Here is a 9921-nt window from a genome sequence, read left to right as displayed (position 1 = left end):
TAATATGTCTGGCACAGAATCCACAAAAACAGTTCTTGGCTGTACTCCTTATGATGCCCTAGGACTCTGGATTTCCATCTAGTCCTGAAACCAAAATGCCAGAGCCCCTTTGGCTCCATCTGTTACACAATCACAAGGGCTGGTCACCCTTGGAGATCTGCAAGTCGGAGATAGTACTCAGAAAGAATGAATTTGTATGGAACCCGAGACAAACGTTGATGGATAATAAAGCAATGTCATGAAACTAGATACATCGAGGGCCAGAGTTCTTCATTAAGGATGAGAATTGGATCATGTTTAGAAGAACCTGAATAGCACAATATATTTGCAAGCCTGCTTGCTCAGGAATCACAAGAAGTTTTTGGAGGCTTTGGCTACAGGAGCGCTCCAAAGGATGCCCTTTGGAACCCTGTGAGAAAGGGGTTTTTTAAGGGTCCCCTTAAAAAATAGATGGGAACTTTGGCCTCTGGTGTGCTTCTGCCCATCATATCCGTCGACAGGGGCAGCAGTGGGTCTGAGATATGAAGAATGTGCTTCCATGTGATGATCAAGGGGTGGGAATGAGACCTTGGTGCACTATTTATTCAAAAGGCTTTTTGTGAGACGATTAGGTCATGGAGCATGCTTCACATGCACAGACTATTTTTCTGAATGAGGGTAGCTCCATCCATTAGTGGCCGGGGTCCATGTGGTTACCCGTTCCCACAGTACTGTAGCCAGCCCAGCACCAAGGGCTCAGGGACCATGGGGCTAGCTGTCCTCTGGGATATCAGACTCTGAGAGCCCTGCACTGGCTCAAGAAAGGCTTGGAAACTCCAAAGCGGGGACCTTGGTTGGTGTAGGGGACAGACACAGGGTCTCTGTGTCTGAACTGAGACCAAGTTAGGAAAGCAGCAAGGGGAGAGGATGACTACAAGGTGAATCAAAGCTGTGCATTCAAATGGGCAAGGGGGATATTGAGGAAGGAGGCCCCGCTCTTCCCTTCCTTTTGTCCCACACAGGAGGCAGAATCCACCCCCAACCTCTGGCTTAGCCTACCCACAAGCATTCCCCCTGGGCACCTTCACACACCCTGGGTTTGGAGAGGGCCCCAAATCTGTTCTGATCTCAGTCCTAGGAATTGAGTCTCCAAAGGGAAAGAGCCTTGGGTAGGGTTAGGGCTAGGTACAGGGATGTTTCAAGGGCAGAACTGACACCAGTCCAGTGATCTCCCCAGAGGGCTGACTTAAGGGCACCCGTTATGGTGTGAGGCAGGCATAGGGTTTTTGGTACAGCGGATGGCCAAGTGTGGGTTACAGGTCTAGGTTTGGGCCCCAGAGCCCCTTCTGAAGCTCGATTCAGGCCGGAAATCTCCTGGTCAACTGCGGGGTTCCTTGCCGAATATTTCAGCACCCATCCTGTGCCCCAAGACTGTTCTTTTGTCAGACCTAGGAGGTGGGCCCCCTTAGAAGCAGAGCTGTGGCTAGGGTTAGGGTTGGCTCCCTGGAATTGCTAGAGGCACAATCACCGACAGTGCCATGATCTGCCTGGATGGCTCAGTTGAGGGCGCACAGGCAGTTGGGGTTCAGGCTTAGGGTTTGGATTCAGGAGGCAGAAGATTCTGTGGGCCAGGGTTAGGCAAAGTCTCACGATCCCCTCCCTCATCTCCATTCTTGCCGTGGAAATGTCATGGCAAAATTCTGACTTCCATGCTAAGATATTCCCATGTTGGTCACTGGGCCCAAATCTGTTCTTTTATCAGACCTCCATGGTGGGCCCCCTTAGGGCCAGAGCCCTGACTAGGGTTAGGGCCAGGTCCCATGAGGTGACAGGGATGGAACCCCAAGCAGTGTTGTAGTCTCCCCGGAAGGCTGAGTTTAGGGAGCATTGTAGTGTGCAGGTCAGGCTTAGTCTTTGTGTTCAAGGGCTGGCAAAGTGTGTGGGCCAAGCTTAGGTTTTAGCCACAGTGTCCCCCCTTGGGCAGCTCCATCCCTGCTTTGGAAATTACATGAAATATTCAAGTTCCATGCTGAATAATCCCACACTGGCATGGACCGCAAATCCATTCTGTTCTCAGACCTAGCAATTGGGCCCCCATAGGGAAAAGCCGTGGCTAGGGTTAGGGTTAGGTACCGGGAGGCTTAAGGGGTGGAACCGACACTGTCCAGTGGTTTGCCCAGGGGGGTTCAGTTGAGGGTTCCTGTTAGGGTGTTGGATGGGCATAGAATTAGGATGCAGTGGATGGCCACCTGGGTGTTCCAGGTATAGGTTTTGGCCCCGGATCCCCTTTGAAGTGCCATTCAGGCCCTTGAAATCCTGTGGTGAACTGCACTGCAGGGTTCCTTGCTGAATATTTCAGTGCCCATCATGGGCCCCAAGTCTGTTCTTTTCTCAGACTTAGGAGGTGGGCCCCCTGGGAAGCAGAACTTCAGCAAGGGTTAGGGTTGGCTCCCAGGAAGTGCCAGGAGCACAACCAACGGTGCAGTGATCTGCCTGGACATCTGAGCTGAGGGCACATGGTCAGGTGTGGGTCGGGTTTAGTGTTTGAATCAGGCACCAGAAGATTGCATGGGCCAGAGTTAGGCAAGGTCTCGGGGTCCCTTCCTATAGCTCCAACCTAGCCATGGAAATGCCATGGCAAAATGTCTGGCTTCCATGCTGAGGTATTCCCCATTGGTCATTGAACCCAAATCTGTTCTCTTTGCAGACGTCTATGGTGGGTCCCCTTAGGGCCAGAGCCCTGGCTAGGGTTCTTGTTAGGTCCCAGGAGGCTCCAGGGGCTGAAACCCCAGCAAGGCAGGGTTCTCCGCAGGGGTCTGAGTTGAGGTTGCATGGTAGGGTGTGAGTCATGCTTTGTCTTTGGGTTCAAGCGTTGGCCTAGGGTGTGTGCCAAGCTTAGCTTTGGCCTCAGGATCCTCCTTGGGAAGCTGTATCCCTGCTTTGGAAATGGCATGGTGATTTTACAAGTTCCATGCTGAATAATCTTCCACTGGTTACGGGCACCAAATCCGTTTACTGTTCTCAGGCCTACAAATTGGTCCCCAAAAGGGAAAGAGCCTTGTCTAGGGTCAGGGTTAGGTCCCAGGAAATCTCAGGATCAGAACCAACACCAGTCCTCTGATCTCCTTGGAAGGGTCAGTTGAGTTCACCTGTTAGGGTGCGGGACAGACATACGGTTTGGGTGCAGTGGACGGCCAATTGTGTGTTCCAGGCTTATGTTTAGGCACCAGATCCCCCTTGAAGCTCCATTCAAGCCCCAAGAAATCACATGGTCAACTTCAGCATACCTCGCTCAATATTAGGGCACCCATCATGAGTCTGTTCTTTTCTCAGACCTAGGAGGTGATCCTTCTTAGAAGCAGAGCCATGGCTAGGGTTAGGGTTGGCTCTCAGGAAGTGCCTGGGGCACAACCACCAAAAGTGGCGAGATCTCCCTGGATGGCTGAATGGAGGGTCCATGGCCGGGTGTGAGTCAGGTTTAGGGTTTAAAAACAGGAGCCAAAAGACAGCGTGGGCCAGGTTTAAGCAAGGTCTCAGGATCCCTTCCTACAGCTCCATCCCGGCCATGGAAAGGTCATGGCAAATTCTGGCTTCCATGCTGAGATATTCCCCATTGATCATCAGCCCAAATCTGTTATTATTATTATTTTTTTTCCAGACGTCCATGGTGGCCCCCTTAGGGCCAAAGCCCTGGCTAGGTTTATGGTTAGGTTCCAGAAGACTCCAGGCGTTGAACCCCCAGCAGTGCAATGGTCTCTGTGGAGCGCTGAGTGGAAGGTGCATGTGAGGGTGCATGTTAGTCTTTGGGTTCAAGGGCCAGCTTAGGGTGTGGGCCAAGCTTAGGTTGGCCCTCATTTTCCCCCTTGTGCAGCTCCAACCCTGCTTTGGAAATGGCATGGTGATATTTCAAATTCTATGCTGAATAATCCTGCACCGTTTATGGGCCCCATATCCGTTCTGTTCTCACCTAGGAACCGGGCCCCTATGGGGATGGAGCCTTGAATAAGTTTCGGGTTAGGTCCTGGGAGGTTTCAGGGGCAGAAATGACACCAGTTCAGTGATCTACCTGGAGGGCTAGGTTGAGAGTGCCTGTTAGTGTGAAGGACACGCTAAGTGTTTGGGGGCATTGGAGGGCTGATTGTGTGTTCCAGGCTTAGGTTTTGGCCCTGGCTCATTTTCTGAAGTTCCAGTCAGGCCCTGGAAATCTCACGGTCAACTCCAGGGTTCCTCACTGAATTTGTCAGCGCCCACCAAGTGTGCCAAGTCTGTTCAGTTTCTTAGACCTAGGAGGTGATCCCTCTTAGAAGTAGGGCCATGACTAGGGTTAGGGTTGGCTCCTAGGAAGTGCCAGGGTCTCAACCTGCCAGCAGTGCTGTGAATTCCCTGGAGGGCTTAGTTGAGGGCGCATGGGACAGTGTAGGTCAGGCTTAGTCTTTGGGCTCAAGGGCCAGCCTATGGAGTGGGCCAAGCTTAGGTTGCCTTCAGGATCCACCTTGTGCAGCTCCATCCCTATATTGCATATCACATGTTGATGTTTCAACATCCATACTGAATAATCCTGCATCTGTTATTGGTCCCATAAACGTTCTGTCCCAGACCTGCAAATTGGGCTCCCATAGGGAATGATCCTTGGCTAGGGTCAGGGTTAGGTCTCGGGAGGTTTCAGGGGCAGAACTGATATCAGTCCACAGATTTCCCTGGAAGGCTGAATTGAGAGTGCCTGGTAGAGTGTGGGAGAGACATAAGGTTGGGTGCATTGGACAGCCGATTTTGAGTTCCAGGTTCAGCATTTTTTCTAAACATGATCCAATTCTCATTTTTAATGAAGAGCTCTGGCCCTAGGCATATCAAGTTTAATGACATTGTTTAAAATCCATCAAGGTTTGTCTATGGATCCATACAAATTCACTCTTTCAGAGTTCTATCTCTGGCTTGGAGATGTCCAATGTGGATCAGCCCTTGTGACTGTGGGACAGTTTGAGCCAAAGGAGCCCTAGCCTTTTGGTTTCAGGACCACATGGATATCCAGAGCCCTGGGGCCTTGGCAGCGGTCCACACAAGACTTGTTTGTTTGGAGGCTGGGCCAGATGTGTTAGCGGGGAGCTGGCCTCTTTGCTGGTCCTAGGGGAAATGAAGAAACACATCAGCATGCCACATTGGTCTCATTCCCGCCTCCCACGTGTAGTCCTTCAGAGGCTCCCTTGGCCTAAGCCCACAGGCATTTCTTATTCTGGATACAACCTCGTTGAGAGGAGACTGCACTGGGTATTCATTCTCAACATTCTCCAAATCTCATGTGTGATGAAGAACTCTGGCAGTTTGTGTCTCCATTGCCACCACTTAGCCGTTTTTGTGAAGACAGTTTATGCATGGAATTTATTCAGAGCCAGTTTCATAGAGTAATAGCCTCTTGTTTCAGCTTGGGAGTTTGGTGGTGTCCTTGTGATGGTGATATAGGTATTGCTTTGGGCCCTTCTTAATTTCGTTTTAGAATTATGTGTCATCCCCAAACCTCGGGTGTGTAAAGATGCCCAGGGAGACTGCTTGAGGGTAGTTTAAGCCAGTGTTTAGGGGAGGATTCCACCTCCTGTGTGGGACAAGAGGAAGGGATGTTAGAGATATCTCCTTCCTCGATTAGACCTGTGCCCATTTGAATGGAGAACTTTGACTCATCTTGTAGTCATTCTTCTCCCATTGCTGCTTTTCTAACTTGGTCTCAGTTCACACAGCAAGGGCATGTGGCTGTCTCATACACAACCATGTTCCAAGGATTGGAAGTTAATTTCTAGTCAGTTCCTGAGCCAGTGGAGGGCTCTCAGTCTGATGTCCAAGAGGACAACTGACTCTTATGTCCCTGAACTCTTGTTGCTAAGCAGGCTATTATAGCAATAGCAAATAATTGCTCTTCTTTTGAAACAAGGGATTCCCTGGAATCCTTTCAGAGCCCGTGTCTCAGAGTCATATCCTTTCTTATTAAGCGGGGAGTCTGGTACAATACTGATGAGTGTTCAATAGGTTTGGCCACAGGGGCCCTGGGAGTTGTGTTTCAGAATTTGTGGACATCACCAAACCTAGAGCATGTGCAGGTGCCCACTGGAGAATTCTTGTGTGTAGGCTAAGCCAGAGGTTTTAGGAAGGGAGCTGTCCACCTGTCTGAATCAAGAGTTAATTAATAAAGATAATCTCCTTCGCAGATGGATGCTATTCCCTTTGGAGATGCAGAGCTTTGACCCTGCTTGTACTCCTGCACATCCTATTGCTGCTTTTCTAGCTAGGTCTCAGTTCATGTTCCAGGACCCTGGGGCTGTTACTTACACAGCCATGGCTGTATGAATGGTGCCAGTTTCCCCGGTCAGTTCCTGAGGAAACTGAAGGCTCTCTGGGTCTAATATCCCAGAGGAAAGTTGGCCCTTCTGTCCCTGAGCACATGGTGTTGCTTAGCTGTCTAGGGTATGCACCAGCATGGGTATCCAGTTGGCCTCCCTCCCCTCACTAATGGAGATACCTTCATTTAGAATAATAGCAGGTTTTCATGTGGGCAGGATGCTCCAGGATGTGGCCAGCACAGAAAGTACTTTTGGATGGAATCCTGCAACACGTCCCTCTTCCAAACACTTGCCCATCAGCCGGGAGCACATCCCTGCTACAGCTGTATCACTGCTGCCCCTATGTCCTAATGGTAAGGGCAGGACACATACACAGAGCCAGGGCTTTCCTTATGATTCTGAGGAAATAATTTGGGGCAGGCTTCTTGCTGACAGGTCTTTCAGGTGGAACTCATGGACGGCACATTTTTGCCAAAGCCCACAGGTGTCTCTCCTTCCCGAGTCAGTCATTGAGCCAGGGAAGACTGTGCTAGTCAGTCACCCTCTGCATTATCTCATTCTTATCACTGATGCAGAACTCTGGCCCTCCCTCTATCCATTTACACCCCCTTGCTCTATTTTAAGTCTGAGCCCTCCCTGGGGTCCACTCCCTGTGACCACTCCATGCTCATAAGTGGAAAAATAGTTTAGGCTGTGATTGTCTTTGAATGCCAGGATTTTTAATTTTCTTCATTATCCTTATTTTGTCTTTCCAAATAGTACAGAAAGCTGCTTGTAGGTGTACCCTGGTTTGGTTAAACTTCTTCATAAACAAAGAAGGGAAAGTGAATAAGGAAGATGACACAATGGAGGTTTCCAAAGAGAATGCTTTGATTGCCACAGGATTAGAGAAGCCCTTGGAAAAAATTAAAGAGGCTAGAAGATTTCTGCCAAAATGCTATAATTTGGTGAGACAAATGGCCAGACAGATCCCTGGTCCACTCCAGTTTAATTCTTTGTTCTAGGAATAAGTACACAAGTGAGATTATCACACACCTTTTGTTTGATATAAAAATAAACTTTTCCCAAAGCTCTACTTCATTCCTTTTACAAGACCTATGTGCTATGTTTTCCTTTTGGAAGAAGATTCCTTTGAAGTGCAGGTCTCTATTTTAAATGACCCGTTGCTGTTGTCCACCATCCCTGCTAACCACATGGACACCCCTTTCATTTCTGTCTTCCTCATTGGAAGTCATCTCCACATGGCACAGGTCACGTTTTGACATGGTCACTAATAAAGATATAGTGCTGGGCACAGAGCAAGGATGGCTGGTGGTTAAAGGAATTCATACAAAATGAACTTGTATTGGAGGTGGGTCAAGAGGGTCACAAGTACAGGCCCAGGATGGCATGCACGGAGTGTTTCCCACTGACCTTCCATTGCAAAGCCTCCTTGATCTATCTGTAAAATATTATCATCCTGATTTTTCTTAAATGCCTGCACAATTACTACTAAATATTTCTGCATGCAAGGTAGCAGGAGGGGGCCACGTGAGGAGGAATCTCTGTGCTATGTGCCTTAGAGGACACTGTAACTTCCTCCAAGGTAGCTCTTAACCCTGCAGGCAATGTAAGAGTGCCATGACTCAGTTCTCATGTAATTCACCTAGGAAATGATTGGATAGGTCCTCATTTAATTTTTGTCCTTTTTCACAGTGTATTTTCTTTTTTGTTTCTTTAATTCCCGTTGGTTAATATGAAGAGTTATATTACTTTCAGGTCTACAATTCCATATATCATCCTGTGCTCATTATGACAAGTACACCTCATAAACCCCATCACCGATTTTACCACCTCCCCCTATCCACCACCCCTCTGGTACTATCAGATTGATCTCTAATCTTAAGAGTCTGTTTCTGGATTCTCTCTATCTCTGTTTTTTTCCATTTGCTTGTTTGTTAATTCAATTCCACATATGAGTAAAATTATTGGATGGCATTTGTCTTTTTCTGATTGATTTATTTCACTTAACATCATACTCTCTACCTCTATCCATATTCTATAGATGGATGGATATATATGGATATAGATAGATAGATAGAGATACATGGATATGTATGGATATATATACGGATATATGGGTAGATAGATAGATAGATAGATGGCTATATATAGGGATATATGAATATATGGGCATATATATGGATATATATGAATATATGGATGGATATATATATATATATATATATATATATATATATATATGGATATGAATGGCTGTGTGTGTGTGTGTGTATAGCCAAAATAAGGAATGAAACCTTTCCATTTGCAAGGACATGGATGGAACTAGATAGTATGATGCTAGGTGAAATAAGTCAATCAGAAAAAACAAATAACATCCAATAATTCACTCATATGTGGAATTGAAGAAACAAACAAGCAAAGGGGAAAAGGTAAGGGATAAAGCAAAACTATATTAGGATTTGCTGCCATGGAACTTTTGAGAGGTTCATTATGGGAGACTCTTTATCCCAAAGCAGGAACAATACATTCCTATTTACAGTCATTGGAAAAGGTGGTCGACACTATCCTCAATCAGAAAGCACTCCTTATTGTCGTAGACTCTAAGTCTAAAGTTCTCTTTTGGCCAGCAGAAGAGCAGGACGCAGGATGAAAAGTGAGAGATGGCTAATGTCCGGGAAAAGACAAGAGCCCCGAATAAAGGTCCTTGCCCCATTTTTATTAGGATCAGAAGGCTTAGAAACATGGCGATGGACATGCACAAAGAGACAATGATCTGTAAACACTAACTTGGGGACATGAGGGAAAGGGCGTCTTGAGGATATTCGGGGTTAAGGGTTTGGGTTAATACAAAACAAAATACGGTGCCGCCGGGCAGTCTGGGTGGAAGGTTGTTTACAAGGGACAGGAGGCACGACCTCTGTTTATCTTAGCTAGCCTAGGGGATGAGACAGGTAGGACACGTGACCTCAGAGTTAACAAGGCACCTTTTCTTTTGTTAATCATCTCCGCTCTGGGCTGCTTCACCTGCAGGGCGGCGGTCTATAGCCCAATTTACCTGTTCACCTAGCTTGGTCCTTCTGCAGGTTTCTGCTATAGTACTAATTTGGGGGGGGGGTGCTTCCACCCCAAATATCTAATCTCATTTATTTCATGTACCTATGTTCTATATTGGGGCCTTTGCCCCACCCTCTCTATACTGGGGCTTCTGCCCCACCTTCTCTATACTTATTTACCTAATCTTGTTTGTCCAAACTTGGGTGTGAGCATCCTATGGCTTTGTAATTCTTTATGCCTTGTTAACCCATTGGTGTAAGCCCAGGGAATTCCTAAGCTCATTCCCCACACCTTATATTATTATGATTACCCACCAACACTGCCCTTGGTTCCCAAAACAAGGAACTTGTGGTCTTGATATTTGGGAACAAGTAGGGAAAACACTTAAAGCTCGGCATTCTGAGGGGGCTAACATTCCCCCTGAGGTAATCCTCATTTGGTCCATTGTCCATACTGCCCTTCCCCCATTGAGTTCAGAGGATGTATATAAAGATGCAAAATTACCCAAAATAGAGAAAAAAAACCTGAGCTTTTTTATAGTCAGCCTGTGCCTTTTGTG

Source organism: Acinonyx jubatus, chromosome X (genome assembly GCF_027475565.1).
Source record: "Acinonyx jubatus isolate Ajub_Pintada_27869175 chromosome X, VMU_Ajub_asm_v1.0, whole genome shotgun sequence".
Classification (NCBI taxonomy): Eukaryota; Metazoa; Chordata; class Mammalia; order Carnivora; family Felidae; genus Acinonyx; species Acinonyx jubatus.
The sequence above is the reverse complement of the archived record's forward strand: the minus strand, read 5'-3'. Positions refer to the sequence as shown.